Below are 19,062 nucleotides of genomic sequence, written 5' to 3' on the forward strand. Positions count from 1 at the left end.
GCCGAGAGTTCGCCACCAGTGCGATCCTGTGGCCGCGATCTGGTGACTGCCTGTGCCTTACCGTTTTCTATTGCATTGTCATTGTTTTCCTCTAAGTGCTTCTGCCTGTGCCTTACTGTTTTCTATTGCATTTTCATGATTTTCCTTTAAGTGCTTCTGTATTGTAGGCGCCCTTAGCGCCTCTCGCCCTCTGTACCCCCTGCTGCACCCCTGCGGCCCACCCCCTTTGCCTTCTGTTTCCCGTCCCGTCCCCACGCCCATTGGCCACCCCGCCTCCCAGCTGCTCCTCCCTCCCACTTGGCCTCTTATGGAGGACGCCGCGCAGCAGTGAGTGTGACCCCCCCTCCCTGACCCTGCTAGCAGGTCGGGTCGCTCCCCACATCGCACGGCTCCCCCTGTGCACCGTGACCCCTGCCCCTGCCCCTGCCCCTGCCACTACCGCCGAGAGTTCGCCACCTGTGCAATCCTGTGGCCGCGATCTGGTGACTGCCTGTGCCTTACTGTTTTCTATTGCATTGACATTGTTTTCCTCCAGGTGCTTCTGCCTGTGCCTTACTGTTTTCTATTGCATTTTCATGGTTTTCCTTTAAGTGCTTCTGTATTGTAGGCGCCCTTAGCGCCTCTCGCCCTCTGTACCCCTCCCCCGCTTCCCGCCGCTGCACCCCTGCGGCCCCGCCCTCTTTGCCTTGTTTCCCATCCCGTCCCCCACCCCCATAGGCCACCCCGCTCCCGTCTCCCAGCTGCTCCTCCCTCTCACTTGGCCTCTTATGGAGGACGCCACGCGGCAGTGAGTGTGACCCCTGACCCTGCTCGCAGGTCGGGTCGCTCCCCACGCCGCACGGCTCCCTCTGTGCACCGTGACCCCTGCCCCTGCTACTGCCGCCGAGAGTTCGCCACCAGTGCGATGCTGTGGCCGCAGTCTGGTGACTGCCTGTGCCTTACTGTTTTCTATTGCATTGACATTGTTTTCCTGTAAGTGCTTCTGTATTGTAGGCACCCTTAGCACCCTCACCCGCTGTACCCCCCCGCTCCCCACTTCCTGCCGCTGCACCCCCGCCCCCTTTGCCTTCTGTTTCCCGTCCCCGCCCCCCACGCCCATTGGCCACCCTGCTCCCGCCTCCCAGCTGTCCCTCCCTCCCACTTCGCCTCTTATGGGGGACGCCGAGCAGGAGAGCAGCGGACGCGCGTAGAGGGTGGGCCGCGGCAAGCCCGTCTGCGCCTGTCCGTGCCGGGACCGCGCCCAGCCCCAGAATCCCTGGACCCAGAGGCCGCCATAACACCAGACTGCACTACGACTCCAGCACCCTCCACGCACTCAATCCCGCACGAGATCACCCCTGCTACAGGGCCACCCCGAAGCACACCCAAGGGCCCTTCACCTGCCGGAACTGCAGCTTCTCCAGCATCAGGCCCGCCAAACCATCAATCAGAGAACCCAACCACCTCCGATGCATCCTCCTCAACACCTGCTCCGCTCGCAAGCACGCCATCGAACTCTGGGACCTCCTAGACTATCAACCCCGATGTCGCCTTCCTGACGGAGACCTGGCTGAACACCACCTCAGCACCAGACATCGCCATAGCCATCCCAGAAGGCTACAAGATCTCCCGCAGAGACCGCACCAACGGAGTGGGAATCGCCATCATCCACAAGGACACCCTCAAAGTCTCGCCAACACCCTCACCACCGCCGAGCACATGAACTTCCAGATCCACACCGACCTAAACACCACCCTCAGAGGAACACTCTTCTACAGACCACCCGGCCACAGTTCAGCGACCCCATCGCCGACCTCATCAGAACCCACGCCCTTGCCTCCACGGACTACATTCTCCTCGGGGACCTGAACTTCCACCTCGAGAACAACAACGACACCAACTCTACCGCCCTGATCGACAACCTCGGACTCAAACAGCACGTGTCGACACCCACTCATGCCGCTGGACACACACTGGACCCCATCTTCTCCGCAAGTCCCCACGTCTCCTTCAACCACACAACCGAACCCCACTGGACAGACCACAGATGCGTCCACTTCACCTTCAGGAAACCCACCACACCCAACAGATACCACGCCGTTGCTGGGGCAAGGTGACCGAGGACCAACTGACCCCCTACCTCGCCCTGGGACCACCCGCCGACACCACCGACCCAGACACCGCCGCCATCAACCTCAAACAGTGGATCAACGACTGCGCCAACACCCTTGCCCCACTCAAGACCTTCGCCACCAATCACACCAACAAGAAAGCCGCCTGGTTCACCGAAGACCTCCGGACCTCCAATCGCACCTGTCGGAAGCTGGAGAAGAGCTGGCTCCGCGACCGAATGCCAGCCAGCCACACAGCCCACAAGAACGCCACCCGCAGACACCACCAACTCATCAGGACCGCCTTCAAGGACCGCCTAGACAACAACGCACACAACAGCAAAGAGCTCTTCAACATCGTGAAAGAACTTGCCAACCCCAGCTCCAACACCAGCGACATTCCACCATCACAAGGCCCATGTGACTCACTAGCCACCTTCTTTCATCGCAAAATCACCGACATCCATGACAGCTTCAACGACATCCACGACAGCCTCAACAACACCACCCCCACCGCCAAGACTACCACTCCTGCGACCACCATGCGCACCAGCCACCTGGTCCAACATCAGCTACTAAGACACCATCAAGACCATGAAATCCATCCACTCTGGATCCCCATCTGACCCATGCCCTCACCACGGTTTCAACAAAGCCAGCACAGCCATCGCCCCCCACCTCCGGAAAACAATCAACATCTCCTCCGAGAGCGCAACCTTCCCAGAGAGCTGGAAGCACGCAGAGATCAACACCCTACTGAAGAAACCCAATGCTGACCCCAAGAACTTCCGGCCCATCTCCCTGCTCCCCTTTCCAGTCATGGAGAAGATCGTTAACAGACAGCTAACCTGCTACCTCAAAGACAACAATATCCTGGACCCATCCCAGTTCGGCTTCCGCAGCAACCACAGCACTGAGACCACCCTCATCGCCGCCACCGACGACATCAGGATCCTTATGGACAAAGGAGAAACAGCCACCCTCATCCTCCTGGATTTATCAGCAGCCTTCGACACGGTCTGCCACCGCACCCCAACAGCACGCCTCCACGACGCCAGAACCCGAGAGAAGGCCCTGGCCTGGACCACATCCTTCCTCTCTAGCTGAACCCAGAGCGTCCGCCTCCCACCCTTCCGCTCCAAGGCCACCAAGATCATCTGCGGCGTTCCCCAAGGATCATCCCTCAGCTCGACGCTGTTCAATATCTACATGGCACCACTCGCCCACGTCGCACGACAACACAACCTCAACATCATCTCCTACGCTGACGACACCCGCTGATCATCTCCCGCACTGAAGACCCCCACACCGCCAAAGCCAACCTCCACAGAGGAATGAAGGCCGTCGCAGAATGGATGAAGGACAGCAGGCTGAAGCTGAATTCAGACAAGACAGAGGTCCTCATCCTCGGCTCAACCCCCTCAGCCTGGGACGACTGCTGGTGGCCTACCTCGCTGGGTACAGCCCCAGCACCCACCAACCACGCACGCACACAACCTGGGGGTCATCCTCGACTCCTCCCTCTCCATGACCAAGCAGGCCAACGCAGTCTCCACATCCTGCTTCAACACCCTTCGAATGCTCCGCAGGATCTTCAAGTGGATCCCCTCCGAAACGGGAAAAAACGTCACCCAGGCCCTTGTCACCAGCAGACTGGACTACGGAAATGCTCTCTACGCAGGAACAACCACCAAGCTCCTGAGACTGCTGCAACGCATCCAGAACGCCTCTGCACAATTGATCCTCGACGTCCCCTGACGTAGCCACATCACACCCCACCTGAGAAGCCTGCACTGGCTCCCCGTCAACAAGAGGATCACCTTCAAACTCCTCATCCACGCACACAAAGCCCTACACAATGCCGGACCAGCATACCTCAACGACCGACTCAGCTTCTACACCCCCACCCGCAGCCTCGTCTCCACCAACCTCGCCCTCGCCACATTTCCACGCACCCGGAAAACCACCGCCAGCGGTAGATACTTCTCCTACCTCGCCGCCAAGACTTGGAACACTCTCCCTACCGGCCTACGACAGACCCAGGACCTGCTGGCCTTCAGAAGACTTCTCAAGACCTGGCTCTTCAATCAGTAGAAGCCTCCCCCCCAGCGCCTTGAGACCCTCATGGGTGTGTAGCACGCTCTACAAATGTAATGATTGATTGATTTAAAACTATCCACTGAGGAGTACCTTTCCTTCAAGTGGATCACCTCCGGGAAAACAGTGACTCAAGCGCTTGTCTAGTCAAATGGACTACGAAAACACACTACACCGAATCCACCGCTCACCTCTTCAAAGTGACTACAGAACACTGTAGTAATTGAATCCAAGCGTAGGTTTGAGGTAACAGCTTTTAATGTAGGAATGACAACTTGACATCCACAAGTAGAAGCAGGCAGTTAACACAGAGGCAGCTCACAGCAGAATGAGCTCAAGACACAGCAGCATTCTAAATGACATCAATGATTCTAGAAATGACATCAAATAGGAATACTACACACCTCCCACCGAAAAACAAAAAAAAAAAAAAAAAACAATAAACCCTACAACAGAAAGAAAAAGGAAAAGAAAAAAAACAAAACATTAAGAGCAAACGTAATCCTTAAGCTTTACAGGAACATGCTTTACACGAGAACTACTGCGTAAACTGGCAGGCTGGGGTGAACACGCCTGAGAAGCAGAATTTTGAGGAACAACATCAAAAATATTTTGAGAAACAGTATCATGAGTATTATGAGACCCAACATCATGAGTGTCGGACAGGACAGTCTGAAAAGGAACATTGTTAGGACGGATTCGGGGAAAGGGAACTTGGGAAAAATGCAGATTATCAAAAGCTTCATGGGAACCATGAAAGCCAGAATCAGGTGGATTGGGGTCAGAATGGACGAGCTTCTCATTTATGACATTCGACCTGCAAACAGAGACACGCCTAAAATTCCAAATCTTACCACCCTCAACCCTGACAGCTTTACTGAAAACTTCCGTAACCTTGACGGGCGAAGACCACCTGGAAATGCCTTTGGGGATGATGCCGCCAAACTTCACTCTGACTAAATCACCAACTGAAATTTTGGGCGAAACAAATTTGGGGGAAGAGTTCCTAACCATTTTGTTTTGGTATTTACCAACACGGTCTCTAATTCTATTCATATCCAATTCTAAATACCCAGAGTCCTTTGACTTCAACCACCAAGGAAAAATTTTGGTACCAGGTTTCCTGCAACGTAACATTTCAAAAGGGGACAAACCAGTAACAGAATTGGGGGACATACGATAGGTAAACAAAGTGGCTTGTAGAGCTTTTTTCCATTTTAAACCACTCCGTAGAGCCAACTGGCAGGACTCCTTAATTACTCTGTTAAAGCGTTCTACCTGGCCATTAGACTGGGGGGAATAATTAGAAACTCTTTTGTGGAGAATGCCACAAGTATCAAGAAAAGCAGAAAAAACTTCGCTAACAAACTGCGGTCCATTGTCAGAAACAATTTCTTCAGGTAGACCTTCTCTACAGAATACTTAGTTTAGAAATTCAACAACGACTTCAGAATTAACTTTATCAACAATTTTGAGTTCGGGCCATTTGGAGAAGTAATCCACAAGTACTACAGCAAACATATCTTTTCCTGACTGGTAATTAAAAGGACCGATGATGTCAATACCTAACTTCCTCCAAGGTCCACAAACAAATTCGATGGGGGAGAACCCAGAAGAAATGGGTTTCACAGATTTGTCGCTTAAAGAACATGGAGAGCAATTCCTTACCCACCTATCAACCATGGCGTCTAAACTGGGCCACCAATAATACTCTCGGATTCTTCTTTTAGTGGTGGACATCCCCATGTGACCTTCATGGGCCAACCTACAAATGGATTCACGGACGTCAAGGGGCGGGACAATTTTGTCATCTCTGTAGACCATGTCATCGATTACTGACAGTTCATCCTTTACCTTGAAGAAAGAAGCTAAATCACCACACAACTTCCGCTCTTCGGGCCAACCAGCACTCAAGAAAGACTTAACCTTGGTGAGAACCTCATCGTTACGCATGGCATCAGACCAAACACTTTCAGTGATGGAATTTTCTAAACCCTTACCACAAATTAAATTAACATCAGAGAGAGAGAAAGCAACATCACATTCATCAGGAATAACCGTATTGGAAGTTTCTTTGACAGGAAGGCGTGACATGCAGTCTGCATGTACATTAAGCCGTCCTGGAACATAGACAACTTCACACTGGTACTCCTGCAGTTTGGCAGCGAGGCGAGCCAAGCGGGCGGTGAGAGTTCTACCACCCCCAGCCGACAACATGTTGACAAGGGGTTTGTGGTCAGTCCTCAAAGTGAATTTCGTACCCCAAATAAATTGTCGAAAATGCTGAGTAGCCCAAGTACAAGCAAGGAGCTCCTTTTCTATAGTAGAGTAATTAAACTCGGCATCTCTTAGAGTCCTAGAGGCATAGGAAACAACATATTCACCAAAACGATCTCTTTGCATCAAAACGGCACCAAGCCCTACATTACTGGCATCTACGCAAACAATGCAATCTTTGTGAACATAGAAGGGTTTGAGGAAAGGGGCATTTACAATTTTACTTTTCAACGAATCAAAGGAGGTTTGTTGTTCTGTACCCCACACGAACTTGGCTTGTTTCTTTAGCAAAGAGCGTAAAGGATGTACAATGGTAGAGTAGTCTTTCACAAATTTTCCATAAAATTCGGTAAGTCCTAAGAAGGATAATAGTTGTTCCTTCGAAAGAGGGGTGGGAGCATCAGTGATACTTTTTACATGATTTAGTTTAGGTTTTATGCCATCACTGGAAATTTCATGCCCTAAGTATTCAACCTTGGATTGTCGGAATTTGCATTTGTTAAACTTTAGAGTAAGACCTTTCTTTTGCACATTGGACAGTACGCAATGCAAATTGTGATCGTGTTCCTCAACATCTACGCCAAAAATTAAAATATCGTCTTGGAACGCAATAGCCCCTTTACAATTAAGAAGAACCTCTTTCATCAGGCGTTGGAATACAGAAGCAGCACTTGCGAGACCGAAAGGCATTCGCAAATACTGGAACATGCCTTCCGGAGTGACAAAAGCTGTAAGTTTCTTAGAATCTTGGTGTAACTCCACCTGATGGTAGGCACTAGCTAAATCGATAGTTGAAAAGACGGTAGCGCCTGTGAGGGAGGAAATTAATTCATGGATGTTGGGGAGAGGATGCTTGTCTACCCAGATCTCCTTATTCAAACTGCGGAGATCCACACATAGACGAAGCTCGCCAGAACTTTTGAGTGATAAAACGATGGGGGAAACCCAAGGGGACGATTCTATAGGTTCAATAATTTGTTTAGATACAAGATCACTCAAAATGTCTTTTAACTTCTCCCGATAGGCCAATGGAACGTTCCTGACCCTGTGTCTGACAGGAATAGCATTGTCATTAAGTATAATTTTATGCTGAAAGTCAACAAATTTACCCAAAGTGTCTTTAAAAACATCAGGAAAACATTTTTTTGTGTTCTCTACAAACAAAGAATTATCTTCAGCATCGCAAATACTTAAAACATATGGTTCTCCCAAGTAGACTGGAGGATTTGCATTGGGGTCAAGTTTAATGCCGAGTAGACGTTGATGTGGCCAACTAAAAATAGCAACACCTTTGGTGGCAACATAAACTTTCCCTTTGGCAAAACGATCAGCAACTTGAAAATCAGCCCAAAAGAAACCTTCGATGTTTATTCTCTTACCAGTGTAACCCCCTGGAGATATGTCTGAGGTCAATAAATTTCTATCCCCCCAGAGACTTTTAAACAGATTCAAACCAATGATGGAGTACCATGAACAAGAATCCATCATTAAAAGAATGGGTTGATTATCAACTAAGATGGTAAAAGAAGGAAACTCTTTCTGTTCTGAGTCATCAACAGATAGAATACAATTAAAACTTTGTAAAACTTCTTCTTCTTCTTGGGAGATGTAATTGACTCTTTGGGAAGAACGACAAACGCTAGCAAAATGTCCTTTCCTTTTACATTTTACACAAACTCTATCCCAAGCTGGGCATCCTCTATAATTTCCAACATGGTTAGAGCTACCGCACCTGTAACAATAAATATTTTTCCTGTAGGAGAATTTATTTTCAGCAATAGTTTTATTCTCAACTACTTTCTTCTCATTGTCTTTTCTAGGAAGTGACCTGTTGGAATTAGATGAAAAATTTTGATTTCTTACTAATGCAACTTCAGTTTCAATGACTTGAGACTTGGGTGGTTGGCCTCTGATTTCTGAAACGAACAATTCGGATTGCTCAATGCCTTTAGCAATATTGATGACAGAGCTTAAAGAAGATTCTGTACCTAGCCAGAGTCTTTCTTGGATTTTCTTGCTCTTGGTGCGCATCATAATCTGATCTCTGAGAACTTGTTCGTAAGAAATGGTCTCAAAAGCACAAGAACAAGCTAGAGATCTTAAAGCAGAGACATAATCCTCAATAGATTCATCCTGTTTCTGAATTCGAGAATAAAATTTAAAACGTTCCATTACAGTATTAATCTTCCTTCCAAAACGAATTTTCATTTGAGCACAGGCTTTCTCAAACACATCCAAGTCTCCAGCATCATCAAGTGATGGAAGATTGTCGAATTCTTTAATGCCAGCTCCACCAAGACAGTGTCTGAGAAGAGCTAATTTGCGTTTAGCGGAGCACCCATCTTTCTCTAAAACCTCAACATAGGCTAAGAACATTGGATGCCATAAATCCCATTCAATATTGGGATCACCAGCGTTTTGTAAGAAATGAGGTGGCGCAGCAATATTGGACATGCTTAAATAATTTTTTTTTGTGACTAGGATAGTCTGGAAAATAATAGTAAAAATGAGTGAAAAAGAGAAAAAAAAAAAAAAAAAATGTAAGGGTATGTTCCAGTACCTTAAAGTCAGTAAACTGCTGGGAAATGAATCCGCTTGAAAAACGAGGCAAAGTGCAGAAGATATGAAGGAAAGAAGAGCGTCTTCGTGAGCACTGTTTTCCGATGTAAAATGTAAATAAACAAAATGGCGGCACGTCGTGACGTCAGACGTCTTAAAGTTGAAAGGTGATACCCACAATGCAGCGGAGTTCCGGGAAGAGGAGATCAGAGAACGAAGATGGAAGCTCTTCAGCGTTGCTAGGCGCTTCTGAGTTGCCTAGATGCTGCGGGTGCAGACAGAGCGGGTGCAGAGATTCCACGCGATTCGAAAGATGCGTGTAACGGAATCCAACACCCGGTAAGGAAAATATTTGCCAAAAGTGAAGAATTAGTTGTAAGACTCACGGATGGCGTTTCAGCATCGGAGAATGGCAACATCAAAAGTCGAATTCAGCAGTGTAAACTGAAGGCAGGAAACAAGCTTTTCAGTAGAAAAGGTGAACGTTGTCATTCAAAAAGTTCTTGTCTTGAAAGTAGAAGCTGTAGGTACCCAGTCGTCGCCAGAAATTATGTAGTAATTGAATCCAAGCGTAGGTTTGAGGTAACAGCTTTTAATGTAGGAATGACAACTTGACATCCACAAGTAGAAGCAGGCAGTTAACACAGAGGCAGCTCACAGCAGAATGAGCTCAAGACACAGCAGCATTCTAAATGACATCAATGATTCTAGAAATGACATCAAATAGGACTCCCCCTCGACCTCCACAAACAGATCAGCATCACGCCAACCTCAATACTCTCCACTGGCTACCGGTCCTGATGAGATCGCAGTTAAAACTGGTAACTCACACCTACAAGGCCCTCCACAACACCATACCCTCCTACATCAACCACTGCCTGACATTCCACCAGCCAAAGACAACGCTGATCCGCCTGGCACACTTCCCCTGCCTCCCTCGCACACATCCCCCGTTTCCAGCAAAGCAGCAGTGGAGGTCGTTCTTGCTCCTACCTGGTCACCAGGTCAAGGAACGACTCCACCTCCGTACCTCCCCTTGCCAACTTCAGGAAGGGACTCATGACCTGTCTCTGTGACCAAATCTCACCACTCATTAGCGCCTGGATACCCCCAAGGGGTGAAAAGCGAAAATCCGCTCTGGAGTGTCCAGTAGTGAAGAGAAGGTCTTCAATACTCTGACACCCAACAGGCCCACCTAATGCACAGTACTGAGGGATAATACCCGGCAATCGAGGCAGAGTATTTGCGCTCTGATAAACATACACTTTTTAACGTCAATGGTTTGAGCAGAAGGCTTGATTAGGGTCACATTCTACAAAAGGGTCAACAATCTATGAGAAGCATGGCCATGTTGGGTCACGTGAAAAGAAAAAAAGTAAGCAAAGCCGGCCGAGGGTGACCACTGAGCAGAAAATAAGGAGCCAAAGAAACTACTCAGTCTGCAGGGCTTTAAGGGGGCGGGGGGTCTTGCCAATGCATAGCACCGGCGATTGGACTGGGGAGGGGGGGGGCAATATTCAAGCCAACAGACATGGAAATCACTACTGACTTTGCTAATGCTCGTTTTCTTTATTATACTTCCATTTTACTATAAGTTGAAACAAAAACTACTCGATAGGAAATCTAGAACAGTAAAATAATGCTAAAATATAGCAGAGAGCTTTGCATGACGGGCGCCTAGGAGTGTACATGAAAGCGCACAGGGCAGGGACTTAACTGCTTATGTTCCACTTTGCGGGGGGGAGACGGAAACATTCAAAGATGATGACCTGTGTACAAAGTTTTATTACGCCGGCGTAATCTGGTGCAAATCGAGAGTTTCGTGTCTCGCGAAATGGTAGCGATTTCTCTTTGCATGAAATGTCCTACCCATGAGAGACTCGGAGGAGAATCTTCCAACAAGTCATTTTCCTGCCAATATGTTGAGTGGCCTTTTGTGCAAGTTGCATTTAGTCTTGCAAGAAAACGAACACATGATTCCAGGTAATCTACATAAGGCCACGAAAAACTCGAGGATTTCCCCCCGACCCCCTCCCCCCCCAAAAAAAAATAGATAATGTGTGCTTACAGTATTGATTTGCTTTGCACTTAACTACTAACCCTTTGATGTACTTGTGGGCAACTTTTACATCCGTGGTTTTCGGTTTCATTATTTTTCAGATCTAACTTCCCATGACGAAGGGTTCGCCGAAATGCATAGGGTTTGAGCAACCTGGCTCACTTAGCTCTATGATGATACTATCCTTTGAAAGAATTCGAATTTGATCTCAACTTCTGTGTAGAATAAACATTATTGAACCTTAACTTAATGTCCATTTGCTAAGCTCTGGACGAACCTCCTTCAGGATGCTCAGTCTTTTCCCATGAGGCTGGTGGAGCATGTCAGCGATACCCTGGTCGCACGCAGAATACCAATTCAAATTGCTAAACCGCAGTTGATGCTTTTGGCGTGCATCTACCGTGACCTTTTCGGGGTGGCACACACAGGGTGAACGTGTGCGGGTTGAGTTGACAGATCTGGTTAATGTTGCGCACTCTTTCTACGGGGCCATCAATGCAAGCCCGAGGTCTGTGGCTTCGCCCACATCCTTCCATCGCAGCGCTACAGAGCCGGCCTGACGCTCCATCCGGCGGGGGGGGGGGGCTTTCAGCAGCCTTGGACCCGAACCACGGCAGCTCTGCACAAGCCAGCGCTGGGAGTCTGACCGTGGGAACAGACACCGCAGCCCAGGCCGCCGCCCCCGCGCCAGGGTGTCAATGGAGGCGCTCCAGTCTCACTCGAGCACTGCTTGCTGCACTCCGGTGGAAGGGGGGATCCTGTGAAGAGGGCAAGGTTCAAAGTGAGGGGCAGAGCCGGGTGGAGGTCTGACTGGGAGTGTGGGGGTGAGGGCAGGGTTCAAAGTGAGGGGCAGAGCCGGGTGGAGGTCTGACTGGGAGTGTGGGGGTGAGGGCAGGTCCCTGTGTTGATGGCAGGGTTCAGGAGAGCTCGGACTGGGAGTGTGGGGGTGAGGGCAGGGTTCAGGAGAGCTCTGACTGGGAGTGTGGGGGTGAGGGCAGGGTTCAGAGTGAGGGGCAGAGCCGGTGGAGGTCTGACTGGGAGTGTGGGGGTGAGGGCAGGGTTCAGGAGAGCTCTGACTGGGAGTGTGGGGGTGAGGGCAGGGTTCAGGAGAGCTCTGACTGTGAGTGTAGGGGTGAGGGCAGGGTTCAGGAGAGCTCTGACTGGGAGTGTGGGGGTGAGGGCAGGGTTCAGGAGAGCTCGGACTGGGAGTGTGGGGGTGAGGGCAGGGTTCAGGAGAGCTCGGACTGGGAGTGTGGGGGTGAGGGCAGGGTTCAGGAGAGCTCTGACTGGGAGTGTGGGGGTGAGGGCAGGGTTCAGGAGAGCTCGGACTGGGAGTGTGGGGGTGAGGGCAGGGTTCAGGAGAGCTCTGACTGAGTGTAGGGGTGAGGGCAGGGTTCAGGAGAGCTCTGACTGGGAGTGTGGGGGTGAGGGCAGGGTTCAGGAGAGCTCGGACTGGGAGTGTGGGGGTGAGGGCAGGGTTCAGGAGAGCTCTGACTGGGAGTGTGGGGGTGAGGGCAGGGTTCAGAGTGAGGGGCAGAGCCGGTGGAGCTCTGGCTGGGGGTGAGGGCAGGTCCCTGTGTTGATGGCAGGGTTCAGGAGAGCTCGGACTGGGAGTGTGGGGGTGAGGGCAGGGTTCAGGAGAGCTCTGACTGGGAGTGTGGGGGTGAGGGCAGGGTTCAGGAGAGCTCGGACTGGGAGTGTGGGGGTGAGGGCAGGGTTCAGGAGAGCTCGGACTGGGAGTGTGGGGGTGAGGGCAGGGTTCAGGAGAGCTCTGACTGGGAGTGTGGGGGTGAGGGCAGGGTTCAGGAGAGCTCGGACTGGGAGTGTGGGGGTGAGGGCAGGGTTCAGGAGAGCTCGGACTGGGAGTGTGGGGGTGAGGGCAGGGTTCAGGAGAGCTCTGACTGGGAGTGTGGGGGTGAGGGCAGGGTTCAGGAGAGCTCGGACTGGGAGTGTGGGGGTGAGGGCAGGGTTCAGGAGAGCTCTGACTGGGAGTGTGGGGGTGAGGGCAGGGTTCAGGAGAGCTCTGACTGTGGGGGTGAGGGCAGGGTTCAGGAGAGCTCTGACTGGGAGTGTGGGGGTGAGGGCAGGGTTCAGAGTGAGGGGCAGAGCCGGTGGAGCTCTGGCTGGGGGTGAGGGCAGGTCCCTGTGTTGATGGCAGGGTTCAGGAGAGCTCGGACTGGGAGTGTGGGGGTGAGGGCAGGGTTCAGGAGAGCTCGGACTGGGAGTGTGGGGGTGAGGGCAGGGTTCAGGAGAGCTCGGACTGGGAGTGTGGGGGTGAGGGCAGGGTTCAGGAGAGCTCGGACTGGGAGTGTGGGGGTGAGGGCAGGGTTCAGGAGAGCTCTGACTGGGAGGGTGGGGGTGAGGGCAGGGTTCAGGAGAGCTCTGACTGTGAGTGTAGGGGTGAGGGCAGGGTTCAGGAGAGCTCTGACTGGGAGTGTGGGGGTGAGGGCAGGGTTCAGAGTGAGGGGCAGAGCCGGTGGAGCTCTGGCTGGGGGTGAGGGCAGGTCCCTGTGTTGATGGCAGGGTTCAGGAGAGCTCTGACTGTGAGTGTAGGGGTGAGGGCAGGGTTCAGGAGAGCTCTGACTGGGAGTGTAGGGGTGAGGGCAGGGTTCAGGAGAGCTCTGACTGGGAGTGTGGGGGTGAGGGCAGGGTTCAGGAGAGCTCTGACTGGGAGTGTGGGGGTGAGGGCAGGGTTCAGGAGAGCTCTGACTGGGAGTGTGGGGGTGAGGGCAGGGTTCAGGAGAGCTCTGACTGGGAGTGTGGGGGTGAGGGCAGGGTTCAGAGTGAGGGGCAGAGCCGGTGGAGCTCTGGCTGGGGGTGAGGGCAGGTCCCTGTGTTGATGGCAGGGTTCAGGAGAGCTCTGACTGGGAGTGTGGGGGTGAGGGCAGGGTTCAGGAGAGCTCTGACTGGGAGTGTGGGGGTGAGGGCAGGGTTCAGGAGAGCTCTGACTGGGAGTGTGGGGGTGAGGGCAGGGTTCAGGAGAGCTCTGACTGGGAGTGTGGGGGTGAGGGCAGGGTTCAGGAGAGCTCTGACTGGGAGTGTGGGGGTGAGGGCAGGGTTCAGGAGAGCTCTGACTGGGAGTGTGGGGGTGAGGGCAGGGTTCAGAGTGAGGGGCAGAGCCGGTGGAGCTCTGGCTGGGGGTGAGGGCAGGTCCCTGTGTTGATGGCAGGGTTCAGGAGAGCTCTGACTGGGAGTGTGGGGGTGAGGGCAGGGTTCAGGAGAGCTCTGACTGGGAGTGTGGGGGTGAGGGCAGGGTTCAGGAGAGCTCTGACTGGGAGTGTGGGGGTGAGGGCAGGGTTCAGGAGAGCTCTGACTGGGAGTGTGGGTGTGAGGGCAGGGTTCAGGAGAGCTCTGACTGGGAGTGTGGGGGTGAGGGCAGGGTTCAGAGTGAGGGGCAGAGCCGGTGGAGGTCTGACTGGGAGTGTGGGGGTGAGGGCAGGTCCCTGTGTTGATGGCAGGGTTCAGGAGAGCTCGGACTGGGAGTGTGGGGGTGAGGGCAGGGTTCAGGAGAGCTCTGACTGGGAGTGTGGGGGTGAGGGCAGGGTTCAGGAGAGCTCGGACTGGGAGTGTGGGGGTGAGGGCAGGGTTCAGGAGAGCTCTGGTTGGGAGTGTAGGGGTGAGGGCAGGGTTCAGGAGAGCTCTGACTGGGAGTGTAGGGGTGAGGGCAGGGTTCAGGAGAGCTCTGACTGGGAGTGTGGGGGTGAGGGCAGGTCCCTGTGTTGATGGCAGGGTTCAGGAGAGCTCTGACTGGGAGTGTGAGGGTGAGGGCAGGGTTCAGGAGAGCTCTGACTGGGAGTGTGGGGGTGAGGGCAGGGTTCAGGAGAGCTCTGACTGGGAGTGTGGGGGTGAGGGCAGGGTTCAGGAGAGCTCTGACTGGGAGTGTGGGGGTGAGGGCAGGGTTCAGGAGAGCTCTGACTGGGAGTGTAGGGGTGAGGGCAGGGTTCAGGAGAGCTCTGACTGGGAGTGTGGGGGTGAGGGCAGGGTTCAGGAGAGCTCTGACTGGGAGTGTGGGGGTGAGGGCAGGGTTCAGGAGAGCTCTGACTGGGAGTGTGGGGGTGAGGGCAGGGTTCAGGAGAGCTCTGACTGGGAGTGTGGGGGTGAGGGCAGGGTTCAGGAGAGCTCTGACTGGGAGTGTGGGGGTGAGGGCAGGGTTCAGGAGAGCTCTGACTGGGAGTGTGGGGGTGAGGGCAGGGTTCAGAGTGAGGGGCAGAGCCGGTGGAGCTCTGGCTGGGGGTGAGGGCAGGTCCCTGTGTTGATGGCAGGGTTCAGGAGAGCTCTGACTGGGAGTGTGGGGGTGAGGGCAGGGTTCAGGAGAGCTCTGACTGGGAGTGTGGGGGTGAGGGCAGGGTTCAGGAGAGCTCTGACTGGGAGTGTGGGGGTGAGGGCAGGGTTCAGAGTGAGGGGCAGAGCCGGTGGAGGTCTGACTGGGAGTGTGGGGGTGAGGGCAGGTCCCTGTGTTGATGGCAGGGTTCAGGAGAGCTCGGACTGGGAGTGTGGGGGTGAGGGCAGGGTTCAGGAGAGCTCTGACTGGGAGTGTGGGGGTGAGGGCAGGGTTCAGGAGAGCTCGGACTGGGAGTGTGGGGGTGAGGGCAGGGTTCAGGAGAGCTCTGGTTGGGAGTGTAGGGGTGAGGGCAGGGTTCAGGAGAGCTCTGACTGGGAGTGTAGGGGTGAGGGCAGGGTTCAGGAGAGCTCTGACTGGGAGTGTAGGGGTGAGGGCAGGGTTCAGGAGAGCTCTGACTGGGAGTGTAGGGGTGAGGGCAGGGTTCAGGAGAGCTCTGACTGGGAGTGTGGGGGTGAGAGCAGGGTTCAGGAGAGCTCTGACTGGGAGTGTGGGGGTGAGAGCAGGGTTCAGGAGAGCTCTGACTGGGAGTGTAGGGGTGAGGGCAGGGTTCAGGAGAGCTCTGACTGGGAGTGTAGGGGTGAGGGCAGGGTTCAGGAGAGCTCTGACTGGGAGTGTAGGGGTGAGGGCAGGGTTCAGGAGAGCTCTGACTGGGAGTGTGGGGGTGAGAGCAGGGTTCAGGAGAGCTCTGACTGGGAGTGTGGGGGTGAGGGCAGGGTTCAGGAGAGCTCTGACTGGGAGTGTGGGGGTGAGGGCAGGGTTCAGGAGAGCTCTGACTGGGAGTGTGGGGTGAGAGCAGGGTTCAGGAGAGCTCTGACTGGGAGTGTAGGGGTGAGGGCAGGGTTCAGGAGAGCTCTGACTGGGAGTGTGGGGGTGAGGGCAGGGTTCAGGAGAGCTCTGACTGGGAGTGTGGGGGTGAGGGCAGGGTTCAGGAGAGCTCTGACTGGGAGTGTGGGGGTGAGGGCAGGGTTCAGGAGAGCTCTGACTGGGAGTGTGGGGGTGAGGGCAGGGTTCAGGAGAGCTCTGACTGGGAGTGTAGGGGTGAGGGCAGGGTTCAGGAGAGCTCTGACTGGGAGTGTGGGGGTGAGGGCAGGGTTCAGGAGAGCTCTGACTGGGAGTGTGGGGTGAGGGCAGGGTTCAGGAGAGCTCTGACTGGGAGTGTGGGGGTGAGGGCAGGGTTCAGGAGAGCTCTGACTGGGAGTGTGGGGGTGAGGGCAGGGTTCAGGAGAGCTCTGACTGGGAGTGTGGGGGTGAGGGCAGGGTTCAGGAGAGCTCTGACTGGGAGTGTAGGGGTGAGGGCAGGGTTCAGGAGAGCTCTGACTGGGAGTGTGGGGGTGAGGGCAGGGTTCAGGAGAGCTCTGACTGGGAGTGTGGGGGTGAGGGCAGGGTTCAGGAGAGCTCTGACTGGGAGTGTAGGGGTGAGGGCAGGGTTCAGGAGAGCTCTGACTGGGAGTGTGGGGGTGAGGGCAGGGTTCAGGAGAGCTCTGACTGGGAGTGTGGGGGTGAGGGCAGGGTTCAGGAGAGCTCTGACTGGGAGTGTGGGGGTGAGGGCAGGGTTCAGAGTGAAGGGCAGAGCCGGTGGAGCTCTGACTGGGAGTGTGGGGTGAGTGCAGGTCCCTGTGTTGATGGCAGGGTTCATGAGAGCTCTAACTGGGAGTGTGGGGAGAGTTCAGAGGGAATAGACTGAGTTGGAGTGGAGAAAGGCGTCTATGTTGATGGCTAGACTAAGTTGAGCTGTGGCTAAAGTGTGTTGGGTGGGGGGGGGTGTTTCAGGGCAGGCTCCTGTGCCGAGGGAGGGTTTGGGGGGGTTCAGGGCAGGCTCCAGTGCCGAGGGAGTGGTTGGGGGGTTTCAGGGCAGGCTCCTTTGTTGGGGGGTATTCAGGGCAGACTCCTGTCCTGAAGGCGGGCCTGAGTGGAGGTCTGGTCATGAGTGGCGGGGGGGGGGCAGGGCCACAGTTTCGGGGATAGTGGGGTACCAGAGGGCGCCGAGTCCCCTCCTCACCTGCTGCCGGGTCCTCCTCCTCTGCAGGCCGCTGGCCCTCCTCCTGCCCTCGGACCCGTTCACTCCACTCGCTGCTGACGCTCGCGCCTCCCTGAGACACCGGTTCGGACACGCGCAGGGAGACAGGCGCGCTCCACATCAAGCTACACAGGGGTGCGCGCCCTGGGAGGAGGGGGCGGCGACCCCCCCGTCACCGTGACAACGGGGGCGGTGTCACAGGGCCGCTTCGGCCCTGTGGACCAACCAGCGGGGAGCGGAGGAAAACAAAAAGAAGCCAAAGAGCCCTAACCCCGCCCCCCTCCCGCCTGAGCTTCCATCCAAAGTCCCAACGGCCGAGCCGGGCGGCGCGTGCAGATCCCAGAGGTAAACTCACCTTGGGCCAATGGGAGAGCGCGGAGAGAGGTGCGCGAGGCGTCTGTCCCGCCTCCTGCTGGGGTCGCTGGCTCGTGCGGTCACAGTCCCCTCAGGAAGAGCTGCGAGGCGGACGTGTCTCGGCACGCGCAGCGCCAGAAACTTTTTCACTCCTCAAAACTGAATATTTGTTTTCAATTCACAGACACCATCAGAAACGATACGAAATAACGTGCAAAAAAAGAAACACCAATCCTCCGGGGCCCTGCAACAAAGCACCAGGTTTGAAAAACGCCTGCAATATAGTTACGTTTCATGCATCGCTGTTCTTGTGAACACCCCCATGTCCCAGCCTTGGCCGGCCACTCTTCCGTGAGCCAAAGGGGATGTCCAGTGCGAAAAGGTTAACTAGGGGACTAGACTACAATCTGACAAGCCCCTCCCTCACCCCCCCAGACTCTCCAGGTGCTCCCTAGTAAGTGCCTCTGAAAGGACTTGTGCCAAAGAGCTGCATGAGGCTTTAATACGTTTAGGAAATTGCTGAAAAATAACTTCTTCAGTCCGTACTTAAACGAATCTCAAACTCAAATTTGCTGGACCTCCATTATCTGTATATTTATCTAAATGAATCTTGGGACTGTCCTCCCCAGTGCTTGAAATGGGAAAATAGAAGAGCAGGTACTCTGCAGCAGCGTACCAGCTTGTTTCTGAGAAGTGCATGTACTCTCCAATCAAAAGTATTACGCCACTCGTGAGAAGTGCCGGTACTCTCCCTCTCAAAATAAAAATGTGCCGGTACTCCCTACCGGCCCATTTAAAGCACTGGTCCTCCCTAATGTAACAGGTTAGCGGTCCTGCTGTCTGGGAATCACCAGATTTGTATGCACCACATCTTCTGGCCCGGGGTGGCCAGGGCTTTAAATAAAGGAGAGTGAACTGCTCGGGTCTCACTCTGATATGTGTGCCGGAGTAGTATGGCCCTGGGAGCGAAGCCTGCCATACTTGGGATTCCATCCATGCAACCCCGGCACACATCACCACACCCAATACCCACAGCATGTTCAAATATTCAAGTACTTCCTTTTGGGTTTGTGAATGTAATGTGCACCACTGCCTGCAAGGTACAGCAGTGCTACAGAAATGGTTTAGTTAATCAATGTTGTACTTATTTTCGGGTTGGCACATCACTCGTTGATCTAGCACTGCCATGGCTGTAAGATTGACTACAAGTCCCAGAATGCATCTATTTTTAGAAGTAAATCTCGAAACTGGACTAATTGCAAGCTTC

At 53.8% G+C, this 19,062-nt stretch overlaps 1 protein-coding gene across 4 annotated transcripts in view; it reads right to left on the minus strand.

Annotated features, from left to right (window-relative positions):
• The window catches only part of DLG3 (discs large MAGUK scaffold protein 3), a 2,000,883-nt gene that overhangs the window by 535,269 nt on the left and 1,446,552 nt on the right, over positions 1 to 19,062 (minus strand). The window contains exon 1 of one of the 4 annotated variants that reach the window (XM_086918302.1): positions 17,424 to 17,560. The exons of the other annotated variants lie outside the window; for them this stretch is intronic. The gene's annotated coding sequence lies outside the window, so the exon portion shown is untranslated. Of the gene's footprint in view, positions 1 to 17,423; positions 17,561 to 19,062 lie in introns of those variants that run through there. 4 annotated transcript variants of the gene reach the window in all.

This window comes from Lissotriton vulgaris, chromosome 4_1 (genome assembly GCF_964263255.1).
Source record: "Lissotriton vulgaris chromosome 4_1, aLisVul1.2, whole genome shotgun sequence".
NCBI lineage: Eukaryota > Metazoa > Chordata > Amphibia > Caudata > Salamandridae > Lissotriton > Lissotriton vulgaris.